Source organism: Scomber scombrus, chromosome 4 (assembly GCF_963691925.1).
Source record: "Scomber scombrus chromosome 4, fScoSco1.1, whole genome shotgun sequence".
Taxonomy (NCBI): domain Eukaryota; kingdom Metazoa; phylum Chordata; class Actinopteri; order Scombriformes; family Scombridae; genus Scomber; species Scomber scombrus.
This window is the reverse complement of record NC_084973.1, coordinates 33,230,374-33,249,857: the sequence shown is the minus strand read 5'-3', so window position 1 is coordinate 33,249,857 and position 19,484 is coordinate 33,230,374. Positions and strand designations below refer to the sequence as shown.

The following is a 19,484-nucleotide window of genomic DNA, read 5'->3' as shown; positions in this document are numbered from 1 at the left end:
ACTGTCAGCGACCGGCACAACCAGAAGAGGAGAGAAAAGGGAGGAAGACAAATAATGGTTTATTATTTGTATTTTATGTTGGATTCATTTTTTTATTTCTTATATTCATTATTACATTTGTATAAATAAAACTTCACATTTGACTGGTTTTACAGTATCTTAGATTATTAAGCATCTATTACTCTAATCACATGTTAACACCTCATGAACCTGTCATGTATTGACCTAAAGAAAAGACATGATGGGTAGTATCAAAAACATTTATTGGAACAAAAGCACAAAAAGAAAAATACAAGTTTCACAACAAGCAGCTTCTGTCAGCAGACGGCTACTAGACAACCGTCTGTCTTTAGAAAAGTTAAAATGATGTAAAGACATCACAGCATTCAGTTTCTCCTCACACACATTTTCCATCTTGATTGAAATTCACAAGTTCACTTTTCATCCTGTATAAACTTCACCCAGATAGAATTATGAGTTCACATTGTGTAGATGTTTGTAGCTGCAGCCCTGAGGCTGTTACTCTTCTTTTTCTAAGTGCCAAAGGTCAGATGTACAAACATATAAATACAATAAATAAAACAAACTATGTACAAAAATAATTTAAAAAAAAACCTATTTACACAAAATCAGTCCAAGCCAGCCAACCACTCCTCAGAGCTCTCACCCCCAGCAGCATCAGGGCAGTAGTGAGCCCGCTCCCCGTTGGGCTTTTTTAAAACCCTGTGGCCAGTGTCTTTAGTTTTTCTTTTGCCACACTTCCCACAGGTGACAACCCAGATAATAAATGTTTAATAATTGCTGAAATGCTGATTTTCATATTTCAAACATTTTATTTATACAAATGAAAAGAAAACAAACAATTTTGTAAATGTGAAAAGTAAATACACACAAACACAAGTTCAGGACCCTCTTCTCTTCTCTCCACAGCTCAGGACTCTTACAGTTATATAAAGCACAAAAGGGCTTCATGTCAAACTGACTGTGGCCGTAGTCTCTCTGTTTGGGGAGGCCGCACAGCTGACACATGTTTCTTCTGGCCAGCCCGGCCTTCTCCTTCTTCCTCCTCTCCTCTGCCTCCTTCTTCCTCCTCTCCTCTGCCTCCTTCTTCCTCTCTTCCTTCTCCTCTGCCCTTTTCTCCATCCTCTTTTTTTGTACCGCTCCCTGACATCGGGGCGGTACTTGAATTGTCCCCAGCGCTGCATGCTGGCCTTTTTAATGTCCTTGGTGGAGACCCCACTACGGGCCTCTGTCAGCCACTGCTCCACTGTCCTCCCAAAGGGATCAGAGGCCTGACAGAAGGCCTGCCTGGTCCCTCTGTGAACGCTGTGGCCCGTCTCCCTCACCATCCTCTTTTTGCATAATTGGCAGATCCTCTGCCTGCGAGGGATGACGATGCCACCGTACACCTTTTGTCGCCAAAGAGTGGTCTTTGGCACCCTGGGTGGTGTGGTGGGGTCCCCGGAGGTCCCTGGGGCTGGCTCCTCCTCGGGTGCTGGCTCCCAGGAGGTTCATGTCGCTTTGTCGTCATTTTCTGCATATGGGACAAATGAGATAATCAGCATTATGAAGTCAATGAACGAAATAATGTGACTCTGAACAGAACATTTAAGGCACAGCACCACAGGTTGGTGACAGGGATTCACAGAGATACAGAACAGAGTATATTTCACACATCACTGCTGTCAGTGCAAATCCTCAACATGTAAAAGTCACCAGCAGAGACTTTCTGGTAGTAACAGTGTTTTTTTAACTTGAGGCAAACACAGCTTTAAATGACTGTCTTTAGACATGTAAATGAGGAGTAGTCAGCCTGACTCCAAAGGGTGATCACCAGTGACTCAAAGCGTATTCAGGATGAATGAGGCATCAACGAGCACCTTTTCCCAGCAGAGAAAGCTACTAGACAACCGTCTGTCTTTAGAAAAGTTCAATTTAAATGAACTTCAGGTTAAAATGTAAAGACATCACAGTGTGGACCGTTTCTCCTCACACATTTTCCATCTTTAATTAAATTCACTTTGAATGTAATCATCCTGTATATAAATCATGCATATAGAATTATGACAGTAAATATTGTAAATACACATTGTGTAGATGTGTGTAGCTGCAGAGCAGCCCTGAGGCTGTTACACTTACATAAAGTGCCAAAGGTCAGATGTACATAAATATAAATACAATAAATAAATAAAACAAACTATGTACAAAAATAATTTAAAAAAAAACCTATTTACATAAAATCAGTCCAAGCCAGCCAACCACTCCTCAGAGCTCTCACCCTCAGCAGCATCAGGGCAGTAGTGAGCCCGCTCCCCGTTGGGCTTTTTTAAAACCCTGTGGCCAGTGTCTTTAGTTTTTCTTTTGCCACACTTCCCACAGGTGACAACCCAGGGAGCCCGTGTCTTTGTCTCCCCCCTCTTCACTGCCTCCGCCTGCCTGGCCAGCATCACCTTCCGGTGACTGACGGTGGATGTGGCCGGAGCACTGGTGGAGGAAATGGGGTTTGTGGAAAGTGTGGCATCAAGGGGAGCGGAAGTGGTGGCGGCAGCATCAGTGGCACGCACGGAGGGCCTCGGAGCCGGGAAAGCCCAGGACGGGCCTGCGATGGGCTCCTCCTCAGCCTCTCCCTCCAGGAGTCGAGGCAGCCCAGCAAAGTTGGGCTGCGTGGAGGTGGTGGGAGCAGCCCGTCTCTCCTCCTTCGGCCTCGCTGGTGGCAGGGCCCCCTCCGCCAGCAGAGGGGCCGGCAATGGCTCCACAGCAGCGGTGACGGTTGTCCGCTCCTGCTGTGAGGTCCTCCTTTAGTGCCTAAAGAGTGAACACAGAAATGTTAAACTGTGATATTAAATAGTCAACGATGAATATCACAAGCAGCTTCACGAGATAAATACAATCATCTGCACTGAAATGTGTTTAACACATGAAAGTAATATTATGATAAATAAACTGGGGAGGCTCACCACTGAGACAGCGTGGACTGATTCACAGCGTAGAGCTGGATGGTGGTCCTGGTGTTGAGGGTTAGGGTGCATGGTCACCACGTTCCTGATGGTATTATAGTCCCTCAACACCAGGCTCCAGCGGGTCAGCAGCACAGCCATCATCCTTCTGCCGCTGAGTGAAAATACAGAGATGGCAGGACAGCGAACACGTACCGTTTCATGCTCTCCACCCCAGGCACAGCCACTTGGTTGGGAGAGTAGACCTTGGCCTTCTTGAACCTCCCCTGGTCCAGCTGGGCCCTGTAGCGTGCAGGATACTGCACAGGGCCCTTGTCTTCTTCGGGGAGGCTCTGCCAAAGGCCTAAAATCTCCTCCACCTCGGCGTTGGTGACGCAGCCCTTCCCGCAGAGTTCCAGACTATGCGCCAGCCGAACCACGTTCTGGTAACCAGGGGCACCGCTGGCATCAACAGTGACCTGAAATACACAGAAATCACAGATTAAAATTCAGTTCATAAAGAGAGAGAGAGGGTATAAAGTGACAAATTATTGTCTACTAACCTCCTGATCATCAGGTGTGGCTGGAGTCGGCTGGGGGAAGGGCTGCTGAGGCTGCGGCAGTGGCTGACGGGGGTCTAGCGAGTCAAAGGTGAACTCATCAAACCCCTCGTCAACCACATCCTCCATCGTCCAGCACCTCGTCCTCATCCTCTTCTTCCTCGTCCTCGCCGCCATCCAGGATCCCTATGGGCTCGTCGGGCTCCTCGGGGAACTCCTGCAGCGAGTAATACCTATAAGCTCACCTGGAGAAGAAACAAACAGTGTCAAGCACCTGCATATATTAGCAATCAAAGTAATCACTTGTGTCCATTTTAATTTGCCTGTATACGGCAGAGGGACGGTGTACGTCTCAACCGGCGGCCTCATCCCATAGAAGTGATGAGAGTACCGGCTGAGCGTCTCCACCACCGGGCCGCTGTAGGACTTCGTGTCCGACTTCGCCCCGCCTGCTGCTGCCCGTGCTCGGTCCTCATTCCACCTTGTCAGCCCCTCCAACAGGAACATCTGGAGGTGGCAGCCGCTGGCTGAACTCCCTGCAACACGAGAGAGAAACATCAGGATTGTAAAGCACAAGAAGGAGAAAAGGAAAAGACAGCAAAACACCAGCAGAGTATGTCATGTGTGCGTAATGACTCACCAGGGATGAACCTGTTGAGGTGCAGGTGGAATGACTCCAGCGACGTGGAGCCACGGGCACACCGGTACACCGGGAGGGTGACCCCACCCTTGGTCAGGCTCCCGGTCTTGGTGTACAGCAGGACATTCGGGGGATCCTGGATGTGTCGACATGGAGAAAGTCAGTTTTGGTCTGAGGAGAACGATACTGTGACATACCGTCTCTATAAGAGAGCAAAGCCGTACCTGGATGCAGGCGACGTGTCTCCTCTGCGTGGCCCAGATGCTCATCATTCGGTCCCGGTCCAGGAGCGGGATGTTCATGGTGTCGGTGGCATACATGAACTTCCGGATGGTGTGGTCAAGGAGACGCTCGGCGACAGTGCCGAGTCATCTCCTTTAACGTCAGCACCTTGCTCCTCCTGGACCGGTCCGCCTCCTTGGCTCTCTTGAGCAGAGCCATGTCCTCTGCGTCCCACTCGAAAATGGACAGCGACAGATGCCGCATGAAGTCCTAGTATAGGACACGACTCTCGGAGTTAACACCTGCCGCCAGACGTCGCATGAAATGCCAGATGTCCAGGCTGGCGGTCAGGAGGGGCCACGCAGGGAACATAGCTGCTGCCGCCGTCCCTCCTGCAGCAGTCTCTGTCCACGTACAGCAGCTGGTACCGCTCCTGCAGGCCCTTCACCATGTCTGTCAGGCCGTGTCCCTCAGCGGACGTGAGGACGGAGATGAGGACCTGCCCCAGCTCGTTGCAGACGCTGGTCATCCAGTGGGCGGTACCGGCTTCTTGGTCACCTGCAGAAAACCAGAGAGTTTCATCTGTCAGTAAAGGTGTGAGACAAGCAGCAGTTCCAGAGAATGTCTCGTGGGTTAAGTAACATGTTATTAGCTGCTGGCTTCTCACCTTCTTGGTGGAGTCCATCTTCAGGATGGAGCCGAAGGTCCAAGTCACCTTCGCCCTCAGCTCATCGATCCTTGTGAAGGACTCCCTGGCGTACGTGTCCAGAAGCCAGGCGCTGCCGGGTACAGGCTCCATCTTCGGCAGAGGGGGAAGGGCGGGTACCTGCACACCGGGGACCTCAAATTTGTGGCAGGTGTGCAGGAACATGTTGCTCTGCCGTGTGATGCTCGACCAGGTACGCCCTGAGCCGGCTGGAGCTGTTGCCGAGCGTGCGCTCCTTCATCTGGCCGAGCACCCTCCTGTCGATTGAGAGCCTGCAGCACAAAAACACTTACAGTTAACCCTTGAACACACACACACACACACACACACCAATCACATTTTGCATGAACACAGCACAAATAAAGACATTAAGAAATGAAAAGCCCAAAATGTCATTAGTGAGGCACAAAGGGTTAGATAAGATCAAACCCAGGCTGTTTGTTGTGTTTACCTGTACGTCAGCACGGCGGGGAAGAGGGTCCTGGTGGCTCGGGTCCAGCTGCTTCCTCACACTGTCCGACCAGCTTGCCACCTTCTTCCTGCAGTACCTGAGGGATGAAAGAAGTGTGTGTTATTAAGCACCGTGTACACACTCTTCCTGCACTCTTATGATATAACACATTATGCAATTTCCTTACCTGCACTCCAGGTACTCCGTGCCCATGTAATACCACCCGTCTCTGTCCACAACTTTGCGCACAGTTTTGTAGACCCCGCAGCCCGTCAACTTGTGCGCTCAGTTGGGACATTTCAGGTGGTATCGCCACAGGCGGTACGGGGCCCAGTAGAAGAAGGGCCCCTGGAAGAAGGTGTCAGGGGAGGAGGGACGCTGGTTGTACACCATCCGTGGACCCGGCGGATGGTGCCACAGTGTGAGGTTCTCACACAGCACTGCCCTTCCCGTCTGGTCCCGGACCAACAGGGCCCTGCTGACCCACTCGTGCTGCACCCGGGGCAGGCTGCAGGACCTGAAACAGCAACACTGAGTTAGTGCAAACCGCAGCTTTGAAACACTCTGCTGCTAAATGTACGAAGTTCATAACAACACAAACCTCAGCTGGGAGAGCAGCCAGCCTGATGGGTGCAGGGACGGGAGGAGGAGCTGTCTTCCCTCTGGCAGCAGCTGGACATGGCGGCGGCAGGGGAGAGGATGCTGTGAAGAACACACAAGGAATAAATAAAGTGGATGAATTAAGATAACAGTCACATAAATTGACAAGCCTCACATACCAAAGTCCACATATTTGCCTCACTGCACTGACCACTGAGCACAACTCTGAATTTCACAGACTTACCTGAAGCTTCCAGCTCAGTGGCAGCAGCAGCTTCCACGAGCATCAGGTCGTCGTCGTCTTCGTCCTCCGAGGAAACTGAAACCACAACAACAGTTCAGACGTCACACAGACTGCACCTCAACCTCAGTTTAACCTCAACGTGAATAAAGATGATGCTTACTGGTCAGGACCACGGCCGTTTTCTTCCTCTGGGACGAAGAGCTCTTCCTCTGGTTGGTCGAGGACAACGATGGCTGAGGTGCTCGTGGGTCACCCGTCTTCCGGGCGCTGGAAGACGGGGTGGACGGTGCTGGAGTACGGACAGCAGTGGGAGACTCGGTCCGGACCCAGCTCCTGTAGCTGAGAGACAAGAGTTTGGGTTACATTACTGTGCAACTGTAATTAAAGTGATTGTAATTAAAGTGACAGCACATATTAACTTACCTGCTGACGTCCTTGTCGGTGGACTCATACAGCTCCCTGAACGTCACTTGTCTTCTATGGTGGCGGCCATAGAAGGGAAGAGGCAGGCGTACTCTAGCAACACGTCCTTGTTGCTCATGAGGGGGGTGCTGCTACCACCCCCCCCCCCCCCCCCCCCCCCCGCTCCATCTTGTGGCTTGCCAGCAGCCCTGCCGAGTAGCCGACGTCGTGAGTCAGCAGCCACTGGAAGGTCTGACCCCGGTACTGACCGAACTGCACCTCCATCCTGCTGAGGATGTGGCGCCGGTCAGTGGGGTTCCCTCCCTGGGCTGTGACCCACGCCCACGCGTCGGACTCGGCCCTCGGCCCTGACATCAGAGGAAGGGGTTGCCTGGCAACCTGCACAGCTTCAGCAGAGGCCTGCAGCTTTAGCTGGGTGGGGGACCCAGGCAGGAACACTAAGGCAGGCTTATACTCCATCTGTAGAAAACACAACAAGAGCCTGTAAGAAGCTGTGTCTATAATTATATTAAATATATTATATTATATATATTATATGTGATAGAGGTAGGACAGCTTCAGACTGCCACACTGACAACAGCAATAAATCAATATTATTCATCACTACTGTATGTTTCCTATCTTGCTACTACAGTTATAAAGCTTTAAATATTCTTATTTTAAACCTTTGATGACATTTACTCACTTCACATATATTACTCTATTATCTGTCATGCAATGCTGTGGACTAATGAATAGTTTCATACAGAATAAGTTATTTCAATGCCATTAACTTTTATGGATAATGAAAATGTATTACCTATGCCGACTCATACACGAAAATATGAAGTTAACGCGCACATGTCCACAGAGTACAGTTATTAATAAAGTTATTAATTAAACTGGAGGATTTGCGGAGACTTTAAAATATATTAGAAACTTAACACATCCTCTACCTTCGTTTATACATTCAGCATGATACTAAAATTAACACTTATGACAGTTTTAATAGGATATTCAGGCTGCTGCGATTTACATTACACACACTTTATATCTTTACTTAAACTCAATGAACGACACAATTATAATGAAGACAGTAACATGTTGAGCAGGTCTTACCTCGAGATAAGTGCAAATAGTTTAAAACAACGACGGACTTTCTCTCCCGGCTAGTGAAGACAGAATGGATGGCGGCGGTCCTCCTCCGTGTTTAAAGCGCTGACTGACGGGACGTTGGGCCAATGGGCGCCGAGGAGGCGGGACTAGCTAGTCGGCGAAGCCAGTCACAGCAGCACACTCTAGTCGGCACCGGCCAATAACAGCCCGCCCTCGTTGACGGACAGGCTTCGCCGACTAGCCAGCCAATCACAGGAGCCGAGTTTTCATCCTTAGTCGGCAATCAGGAAGCAGCTGTAGTCGGTGAGGAAAGTGAAACCACAACAACAGTTCAGACGTCACACAGACTGCACCTCAACCTCAGTTTAACCTCAACGTTTTTATTGTCCAAAGCAAAGTTTTTGTGGAAATGTTGACGGATAAAGGTAGTTACATTTTCCCAAAAGGATTGCAGATGAGGACATGACCAGAAAAGATGTTGAAAATCTTCTGGAGCCTGTTTACAGAATGAGCAGAGTTCATTAATGTCTTTTTTTATATCTTTGCATAAGTATTGTTTGGTTTCTTTTCAGTCACGGCTTCCCATTTAAACCAATATTATATAATCAATTTGATATTATTTTTAGCCAAAGCTCATATTCACAACCGCAAATTTACAAATCAAATACTTTGCTCTCACCGTTTCAGAAACGAAATCAAACAATACATCAACCTAATTAGTCAATCTGAAAATAAGAAAGCCATCAAGACCATAGCACTATTTTCTCTGTTTCCACGTTTTTGAATAGACCTGTTTGCCTAACATAAAATGTACTTATCCTTTGTCTTCTCCTGCCTGTCATGATACTATGTAACTGAACCTGTTGACTGTATTCATTGCGGAGACTCGCGCCCACTTTAAAATATATTAGAAACTTAACACATCCTCTACCTTCGTTTATACATTCAGCATGATACTAAAATTAACACTTATGACAGTTTTAATAAGATATTCAGGCTGCTGCGATTTACATTACACACACTTTATATCTTTACTTAAACTCAATGAACGACACAATTATAATGAAGACAGTAACATGTTGAGCAGGTCTTACCTCGAGATAAGTGCAAATAGTTTAAAACAACGACGGACTTTCTCTCCCGGCTAGTGAAGACAGAATGGATGGCGGCGGTCCTCCTCCGTGTTTAAAGCAATGACTGACGGGACGTTGGGCCAATGGGCGCCGAGGAGGCGGGACTAGCTAGTCGGCGAAGCCAGTCACGGCAGCACACTCTAGTCGGCGCCGACCAATCAGAGCCCGCCCTCGTTGATTGACAGGGCGCCGCCGACTGGCAGCCAATCAAAGCAGCACAGTTTTCATCCCTTATCGGCAAACACCAATCTGGCTGTAGATTGTCCCCCTGGTCAATGTGCCTCCTCTGTACCTTAGTTCATGAAGTCTTCTGCCAACAGTAGATTCTGATACCCTCACTCCTGCCCTCTGGAGGTTGTTGCTGATGTCACTAACAGTTGTTTTAGCTCTTAAAATGTTTCTGTCGTCTACTGCTGCTGTTTTCCTTGTTCTGCCCGTTAGACGTCTGTTACTTATCACACCAGTGGTTTCTTTCTTCTTCAGGATATCCCAAATAGTTGTACTGACTTATGGCCAATGTTTGTGCAATGGCTCTGATTCATTTTCCATCTTCTCTCAGCTTCACAATTGATTTTTTTCCAGCTCTCTGGTTTTCATGTTGGTTTCACCTCTAACTAGAACTGCACAACCCAAATCTGAACCTGAGCGTAGACATTTATATTTATAGTTTGAATAATCAATGTAACAGGACACACCTGGGCAACCAAACACACCTGTCAGTCACATGTTCCTCACCTAAAAATGTTCCGTTACAGATAATGCTATCTTCTAAGTTGTATATCAGATCCAGATGTTAATACCTGGAAATAAAAGCTGATGTTGATCTCTTGTCTCATATTTATCTTTTGATGTCAAACACAAATGTTTTCAGTCTACAGCAAAATAAAATGAATTGGCTTCATTGTTCAATACTTTAGGAGAGGACTGTATGTCTTCAGAGCACGAACTATAAAATATATTATAAACTTAACATCCTCTACCTTCGTTTTTACATTCAGCAGGATTTTTAATAGTAAATTAACACTTATGACAGTTTTAATAGGATATTCAGGCTGCTGCGATTTACATTACACACAGACACTTTATATCTTTACTTAAACTCAATGAACGACACAATTAAAATGAAGACATAGTGTTGTGCTCTATTAAATATTATTGTCTGGACCTCAGGAAGACTAGCTGCTTGGCGCTGATGGGAATCATTTTAAATAAATAAATATAATGAGCAGGCCTTACCTCAAGAAAAGTGCAAAAATGTCTTTAAATTCAAAAACACAAGAACGGACTCAAACTTTCTCTCTATGGTTTATACACGGAGGAGCCGGCGCTGACTGACGGGACGTTGGGCCAATGAGCGCTGAGGAGGCGGGACTTGCTAATCGGCGAAGCCAGTCACGGCAGCACACTCTAGTCGGCGCCGCCAATCAGAGCCCGCCCTCGTTGATTGACAGGGCGCCGCCGACTGGCAGCCAATCAAAGCAGCACAGTTTTCATCCCTTATCGGCAAACACTAATCTGGCTGTTTATGAAGTCGATGAGAATCACTCCTGAAGTTCCCCTGGCCTATGATATAAAGGAAGGTACACGTTCCTCTCCCTCATCTCATCAACACTTTTTTTTCTTTTTTTTCCCTTTTTTTTTTTTATTGTAAAAAAAAGCATACATACAGTATAACAATGAACAGTATACAAGAAAGACATTAGATAACAGATGAGCCAGGTTAGTTACATTAAACAGATATTCAGCGTTTTAAAGCCTTTTAATTAGTCAAATTATCAAGTAACTTAAAATAATGCTCAATTTCTTTCTGAAAAACAACAAAACAACAAAACAAGGTTCTTTCTTATTAAATTTACTCTTATTTATATAAAACTTTGCCAGAAATAACATTTTTCTTCCTGCTGAGGATAATCATGGAAGCCAAACACAACATGTTCCCAGAGTAGAAAGAAATGTTTGAAGAGATGATCAATAATAAATCTGATGAGGTCTGCCCATCATTTCTTTGCCAAAACAGATGTAGAACGGTTTCAGGGTGTAAATTGCAAAAAGAACAGTGTGTGTTAATGTCTTTTTTAAAGAGCTTATAGTTAGCAAGCTCCTAGTTTATGCTGCTATAGGCTTAGACTGCCGGGGGACTCCCATGATGCACTGAGCTCCTCTCTCCTCCTCTCTCTCTCTCTCTATCCATCCATCTATATCCAATAACATTCATGTACTATTAATGCATCAATAACCTAAACTTCTTCCCCGGAGTTGTCTGTGCTTTCTCATCTCACAGGCAATCTGGGCCTGTAGACGTCCGGATGACAGATTCCAGTCCCGGACCTTCTAGCTTCAATGTTTATTTTCTATGTGCTTCTCTCTCTCTCCTATTCTTCCTCTCTCTCCCCTCTACCCCAACCGGTCGAGGCAGATGTTCTCCCACTTTGAGCCTGGTTCTGGTTCTGAGGTTTCTTCCTGTTAAAAGGGAGTTTTTTCTTGCCATTGTCGCTAAATGCTTGCTCATGTGGGAATGTTGGGTCTCTTTAAAATTAAAACTTGAAGAGTACGGTTTAGAACCTGCTCTATGTGTAAAGTGCCTTGAGATAACTTTGTTGTGATTTGGCGCTTTATAAATAAAGATTGATTGATTGATAAATGTCTGCATATAATGGTTGGCAGGGTAGTATTTGTGGATAATTTTAAAAGACACCTCCCTAACCTTGTTTACAATTAAACATTTGTGGGGGAGCATCCAAACTTTCTTCCAGTCAATATTATAAACTAAGCGGCTCCAGTATGCAGTGACATACGGGCTAGTGATGATATTTCTTTGTATCTTTTTGTTATTATTTTTTGGGAATGTGAAGAGAAACATATTTTTCCTTCTGGGGAGTCAACTGAGTTGGGGAGAGATACATGAATAGCTGAAGGTCTGTCTGTTCCTACAAAGCATTAGGGTGCCTGTTGGGTTAGGGGTCAGGGTCAGGGTCAGGGGTCAGGGTTAGGGGTCAGGCCTGTTATTCCAAATAATATATCGGTGTGGTGAGAAGTTCTGCTTATATACGAGTGTCCAGGCTAGAAGGAGTTTGTCTACATTATAATTACAACTTAATATAAAGTGCAGGCGTCCAAAGCCAGAGAAGATGTAATGGGGAATAAAGTTCCACATTGAAAAAGGCTCATCAACACTTATATGAGCTGTGAACTTGTCTTTATTCTTTCTGCTCACACAGCTTTCCTTTAATTCACTGAGATTGATGCCACCTGGGTCAAAGTGGCACTGATTAAAGCGAGCTCTGTGATTGGCTGCAGACAGAAGGTGACGGGGTATAAAAAGGTTTAGAAGACAGCAAACAGGTTGGACTGTTGTTTCTCTCTCCAGGAACATGGAGGAGGATCAGTGTTTGTGGACTGATTTTATTCCAATAAACAAATATTCCTGAAATAATTCAACTAATAAAATGTTTTTTATTTCTGAAGAAGCTTTCAGACTCACACTACCAACCATCTTCAACTGTTATGAGCTTAATGTTTCATTCCCTTTATCAATAAATCTATACTCATAAATGAAGCCTCAGGTCTGAAATATCAAAATGCTGAAAAACCTTCTAAACACAGACAAGGAACAAAGTCAAAGTTGTTTTTTTGGGGGGTTTTTCCGTTTGAAAATGGGGCGTGTCCTATACAGCAGTGAAATGCAGAGAGGTTGGATCTGGATATTCAGCAGCAGGTGTGTTTAGTAGCTTAAATCAGCAGATTGGGAGCAGCTGTGTGAACCTCAGTCAGATCCACCTGAGCAGCAGTGAAGGTCTCAGATTCTGCTCTGAACTCACTTCATGATGAAGTACCTCTGCTCTCAGTGTAGATACACCTCAATGAAACATGTTGGTTCTGTATCCTGATCTACATGTTAATGATACCCCTTTCACACCAAAGCAGTTCCAGTGCTGGTGCTGAGAACCAGTTTGCTTTCCCACTGCTCGGTGGTTAGGGAGCCACGTCATTACGTCACCGTATACGTCATTTACTTCACTGCTTTCCCGTAGAGACTCACGCCAACTTCGAAGCAACAATAATACAAAGAAGAAGCAACAACAACGATGGCAGACTAGCGTTTGTACAGCTGTTGCAGATGCAACGTGTTTGTGCTGCTCGACAGGATTGAGATGGTTGTTAGCCTTTGTTGTAAGCTAACGTTAGCCGGCAGAGCACAGCTAACTCACAACGCAAATGTGTCTGATCAGTCAAATGTTCAAGAGATAATTCACTCATCTATTCACCAGGCGGTCTTGTTTGTTGTGGTTGGTCTCAATAACCCCCCCCCCCCCATCATAACCGGTTCGTTCTTCTAGTTCACTTTGGTGCGAAAGGTTTATGAGTCAAGTCAAATTTAATCACATTTTAAAAGAACGGCATGTGTCCTTCACGAAAAATGATCCTAATTGACTTTAGTCTGGTTTTATTTCCGTGGTTCAGACACGTAATGTTTCACTTTACGTGTCACCACCACGTAATCCCGTGTTAAGAGGTTTCACATGTTTGTGACATCAGGCTGCTCTCTGCACATTAGAGCTCCAAGCTTTAACTGTCAGCGACCGGCACAACCAGAAGAGGAGAGAAAAGGGAGGAAGACAAATAATGGTTTATTATTTGTATTTTATGTTGGATTCATTTTTTTATTTCTTATATTCATTATTACATTTGTATAAATAAAACATTTGACTGGTTTTACAGTATCTTAGATTATTAAGCATCTATTACTCTAATCACATGTTAACACCTCATGAACCTGTCATGTATTGACCTAAAGAAAAGACATGATGGGTAGTATCAAAAACATTTATTGGAACAAAAGCACAAAAAGAAAAATACAAGTTTCACAACAAGCAGCTTCTGTCAGCAGACGGCTACTAGACAACCGTCTGTCTTTAGAAAAGTTAAAATGATGTAAAGACATCACAGCATTCAGTTTCTCCTCACACACATTTTCCATCTTGATTGAAATTCACAAGTTCACTTTTCATCCTGTATAAACTTCACCCAGATAGAATTATGAGTTCATTGTGTAGATGTTTGTAGCTGCAGCCCTGAGGCTGTTACTCTTCTTTTTCTAAGTGCCAAAGGTCAGATGTACAAACATATAAATACAAATAAATAAAACAAACTATGTACAAAAATAATTAAAACTATTTACACAAAATCAGTCCAAGCCAGCCAACCACTCCTCAGAGCTCTCACCCTCAGCAGCATCAGGGCAGTAGTGAGCCCGCTCCCCGTTGGGCTTTTTTAAAACCCTGTGGCCAGTGTCTTTAGTTTTTCTTTTGCCACACTTCCCACAGGTGACAACCCAGGGAGCCCGTGTCTTTGTCTCCCCCCTCTTCACTGCCTCCGCCTGCCTGGCCAGCATCACCTGACGGTGACTGACAGTGGATGTAAGAAAACAAACAATTTTGTAAATGTGAAAAGTAAATACACACAAACACACAAGTTCAGGACCCTCTTCTCTTCTCTCCACAGCTCAGGACTCTTACAGTTATATAAAGCACAAAAGGGCTTCATGTCAAACTGACTGTGGCCGTAGTCTCTCTGTTTGGGGAGGCCGCACAGCTGACACATGTTTCTTCTGGCCAGCCGGGCCTTCTCCTTCTTCCTCCTCTCCTCTGCCTCCTTCTTCCTCTCTTCCTTCTCCTCTGCCCTTTTCTCCATCCTCTTTTTTTTGTACCGCTCCCTGACATCGGGGCGGTACTTATAGTCTCCCCAGCGCTGCATGCTGGCCTTTTTAATGTCTTTGGTGGAGACCCCACTACGGGCCTCTGTCAGCCACTGCTCCACTGTCCTCCCAAAGGGATCAGAGGCCTGACAGAAGGCCTGCCTGGTCCCTCTGTGGACGCTGTGGCCCGTCTCCCTCACCATCCTCTTTTTGCATAATTGGCAGATCCTCTGCCTGCGAGGGATAACGATGCCACCGTACACCTTTTGTCGCCAAACAGTGGTCTTTGGCACCCTGGGTGGTGTGGTGGGGTCCCCGGAGGTCCCTGGGGCTGGCTCCTCCTCGGGTGCTGGCTCCCAGGAGGTTCATGTCGCTTTGTCATCATTTTCTGCATATGGGACAAATGAGATAATCAGCATTATGAAGTCAATGAACGAAATAATGTGACTCTGAACAGAACATTTAAGGCAGAGCACCACAGGTTGGTGACAGGGATTCACAGAGATACAGAACAGAGTATATTTCACACATCACTGCTGTCAGTGCAAATCCTCAACATGTAAAAGTCACCAGCAGAGACTTTCTGGTAGTAACAGTGTTTTTTTAACTTGAGGCAAACACAGCTTTAAATGACTGTCTTTAGACATGTAAATGAGGAGTAGTCAGCCTGACTCCAAAGGGTGATCACCAGTGACTCAAAGCGTATTCAGGATGAATGAGCCATCAACGAGCACCTTTTCCCAGCAGAGAAAGCTACTAGACAACGTCTGTCTTTAGAAAAGTTCAATTTAAATGAACTTCAGGTTAAAATGTAAAGACATCACAGTGTGGACCGTTTCTCCTCACACATTTTCCATCTTGAATGAAATTCACTTTGAATGTAATCATCCTGTATATAAATCATGCATATAGAATTATGACAGTAAATATTTTAAATACACATTGTGTAGATGTGTGTAGCTGCAGAGCAGCCCTGAGGCTGTTACACTTACATAAAGTGCCAAAGGTCAGATGTACATAAATATAAATACAATAAATAAATAAAACAAACTATGTACAAAAATAATTTTAAAAAAAACCTATTTACATAAAATCAGTCCAAGCCAGCCAACCACTCCTCAGAGCTCTCACCCTCAGCAGCATCAGGGCAGTAGTGAGCCCGCTCCCCGTTGGGCCACTGGTGGAGGAAATGGGGTTTGTGGAAAGTGTGGCATCAAGGGGAGCGGAAGTGGTGGCGGCAGCATCAGTGGCACGCACGGAGGGCCTCGGAGCCGGGAAAGCCCAGGACGGGCCTGCGATGGGCTCCTCCTCCTCCTCTCCCTCCAGGAGTCGAGGCAGCCCAGCAAAGTTGGGCTGCGTGGAGGTGGTGGGAGCAGCCCGTCTCTCCTCCTTTGGCCTCGCTGGTGGCAGGGCCCCCTACGCCAGCAGAGGGGCCGGCAACGGCTCCACAGCAGTGGTGACTGTCGTCCGCTCCTGCTGTGAGGTCCTCCTTTTGTGCCTAAAGAGTGAACACAGAAATGTTAAACTGTGATATTAAATAGTCAACGATGAATATCACAAGCAGCTTCACGAGATAAATACAATCATCTGCACTGAAATGTGTTTAACACATGAAAGTAATATTATGATAAATAAACTGGGGAGGCTCACCACTGAGACAGCGTGGACTGATTTACAGCGTAGAGCTGGATGGTGGTCCTGGTGTTGAGGGTTAGGGTGCATGGTCACCACGTTCCTGATGGTATTATAGTCCCTCAACACCAGGGTCCAGCGGGTCAGCAGCACGCCCATCACCCTTCTGCCGCTGAGTGAAAATACAGAGATGGCAGGACAGCGAACACGTACCGTTTCATGCTCTCCACCCCAGGCACAGCCACTAGGTTGGGAGAGTAGACCTTGGCCTTCTTGAACCTCCCCTGGTCCAGCTGGGCCCAGTAGCGTGCAGGATACTGCACAGGGCCCTTGTCTTCTTCGGGGAGGCTCTGCCAAAGGCCTACGATCTCCTCCACCTCGGCGTTGGTGACGCAGCCCTTCCCGCAGAGTTCCACCAGACTATGCGCCAGCCGAACCACGTTCTGGTAACCAGGGGCACCGCTGGGGTCAACAGTGACCTGAAATACACAGAAATCACAGATTAAAATTCAGTTCATAAATTCAGTGTGAAACAACAACACCCTGAACTATGAAAGAGAGAGAGAGAGAGAGAGAGGACAAATTATTGTCTACTAACCTCCTGATCATCAGGTGTGGCTGGAGTCGGCTGGGGGAAGGGCTGCTGCTGCAGTGGCTGATGGGGGTCTAGCGAGTCAAAGGTGAACTCATCTAACCCCTCGTCAACCACATCCTCATCATCCAGCACCTCGTCCTCTTCCTCGCCGCCATCCAGGATCCCTATGGGCTCCTCGGGGTCGTCAGGGAACTCCTGCAGCGAGTAATACCCATAAGCTCACCTGAAGAAGAAACAAACAGTGTCAAGCACCTGCATATATTAGCAATCATCAAAATAATCACTTGTGTCCATTTTAATTTACCTGTATACGGCAGAGGGACGGTGTACGTCTCAACCGGCGGCCTCATCCCATAGAAGTGATGAGAGTACCGGCTGAGCGTCTCCACCACCGGGCCGCTGTAGGACTTCGTGTCCGACTTCGCCCCGCCTGCTGCTGCCCGTGATCGGTCCTCATTCCACCTTGTCAGACCCTCCAACAGGAACATCTGGAGGTGGCAGCCGCTGGCTGAACTCCCTGCAACACGAGAGAGAGAAACATCAGGATTGTAAAGCACAAGAAGGAGAAAAGGAAAAGACAGCAAAACACCAGCAGAGTATGTCATGTGTGCGTAGTGACTCACCAGGGATGAACCTGTTGAGGTGCAGGTGGAATGACTCCAGCGACGTGGAGCCACGGGCACACCGGTACACCGGGAGGGTGACCCCACCCTTGGTCAGGCTCCCGGTCTTGGTGTACAGCAGGACATTCGGGGGATCCTGGATGTGTCGACATGGAGAAAGTCAGTTTTGGTCTGAGGAGAACGATACTGTGACATACCGTCTCTATAAGAGAGCAAAGCCGTACCTGGATGCAGGCGACGTGTCTCCTCTGCGTGGCCCAGATGTTCATCATTCGGTCCCGGTCCAGGAGCAGAATGTTCATGGTGTCGGTGGCATACATGAACTTCCGGATGGTGTGGTCAAGGAGACGCTCGGCGACAGTGCCGAGTCATCTCCTTTAACGTCAGCACCTTGCTCCTCCTGGACCGGTCCGCCTCCTTGGCTCTCTTGAGCAGAGCCATGTCCTCTGCGTCCCACTCGAATATCGACAGCGACAGATGCTGCATGAAGTCCGAGTATAGGACATGACTCTCGGAGTTGACGCCTGCCGCCAGACGTCGCATGAAATGCCTGATGTCCAGTCTGACGGTCAGGAGGGGCCACGCAGGGAACATAACTGCTGCCGCGCAGGTGCCGCCGTCCCTCCTGCAGCAGTCTGTCCACGTACAGCAGCTCGGGGGGGGTCCCGCCGTGCACGCCGGTACCGCTCCTGCAGGCCCTCCACCATGTCCCTCAGCGGACGTGAGGACGGAGATGAGGACCTGCCCCAGCTCGTTGCAGACGCTGGTCATCCAGTGAGCGGTACCGGCTTCTTGGTCACCTGCAGAAAACCAGAGAGTTTCATCTGTCAGTAAAGGTGTGAGACAAGCAGCAGTTCCAGAGAATGTCTCGTGGGTTAAGTAACATGTTATTAGCTGCTGGCTTCTCACCTTCGCCCTCAGCTCATCGATCCTAGTGAAGGACTCCCTGGCGTACGTGTCCAGAAGCCAGGCGCTGCCGGGTACAGGCTCCATCTTCGGCAGAGGGGGAAGGGCTAAGACCTGCACACCGGGGACCTCAAATTTGTGGCAGGTGTGCAGGAACATGTTGCTCTGCCGCATCCACTCTGCCGTGTGATGCTCGACCAGGTACGCCCTCAGCCGGCTGGAGCTGTTGCCGAGCGTGCGCTCCTTCATCTGGCCGAGCACCCTCCTGTCGATTGAGAGCCTGCAGCACAAAAACACTTACAGTTAACCCTTGAACACACACACACAATCACATTTTGCATGAACACAGCAGAAATCAAGACATTAAGAAATGAAAAGCCCAAAATGTCATTAGCTAGGCACAAATGGTTAGATAAGATCAAACCCAGGCTGTTAGTAGTGTTTACCTGTACGTCAGCACGGCGGGGAAGAGGTCCTGGTGGCTCGGGTCCAGCTGCTTCCTCACACTGTCCGACCAGCTTGCAACCTTCTTCCTGCAGTACCTGAGGGATGAAAGAAGTGTGTGTTATTAAGGACCGTGTACACACTCTTCCTGCACTCTTATGATATAACACATTATGCAATTTCCTTACCTGCACTCCAGGTACTCCGTGCCCATGTAATACCACCCGTCTCTGTCCACAACTTTGCGCACAGTTTTATAGACCCCGCAGCCCGTCAACTTGTGCGCGCAGTTGGGACATTTCAGGTGGTATCGCCACAGGCGGTACGGGGCCCAGTAGAAGAAGGGCCGCTGGAAGAAGGTGTCAGGGGAGGAGGGACGCTGGTTGTACACCATCCGTGGACCCGGCGGATGGTGCCACAGTGTGAGATTGTCGGACAGCACTGCCCTTCCCGTCTGGTCCCGGACCAACAGGGCCCTGCTGACCCACTCGTGCTGCACCCGGGGCAGGCTGCAGGACCTGAAACAGCAACACTGAGTTAGTGCAAACCGCAGCTTTGAAACACTCTGCTGCTAAATGT

At 47.5% G+C, this 19,484-nt stretch overlaps 2 protein-coding genes across 2 annotated transcripts in view; both read left to right on the top strand.

The window, feature by feature from the left end:
• Window positions 1-19,484, top strand: part of LOC133979436 (uncharacterized) — a 1,726,912-nt gene that overhangs the window by 855,509 nt on the left and 851,919 nt on the right. The gene's annotated exons all lie outside the window — the stretch shown is intronic.
• LOC133978633 (phosphatidylinositol 4-phosphate 5-kinase-like protein 1) overlaps window positions 11,465-19,484 on the top strand; it is a 94,975-nt gene continuing 86,955 nt past the window's right edge. The window contains exon 1 of the mRNA XM_062416925.1: window positions 11,465-11,468. The gene's annotated coding sequence lies outside the window, so the exon portion shown is untranslated. The remainder of the gene's footprint in view (window positions 11,469-19,484) is intronic.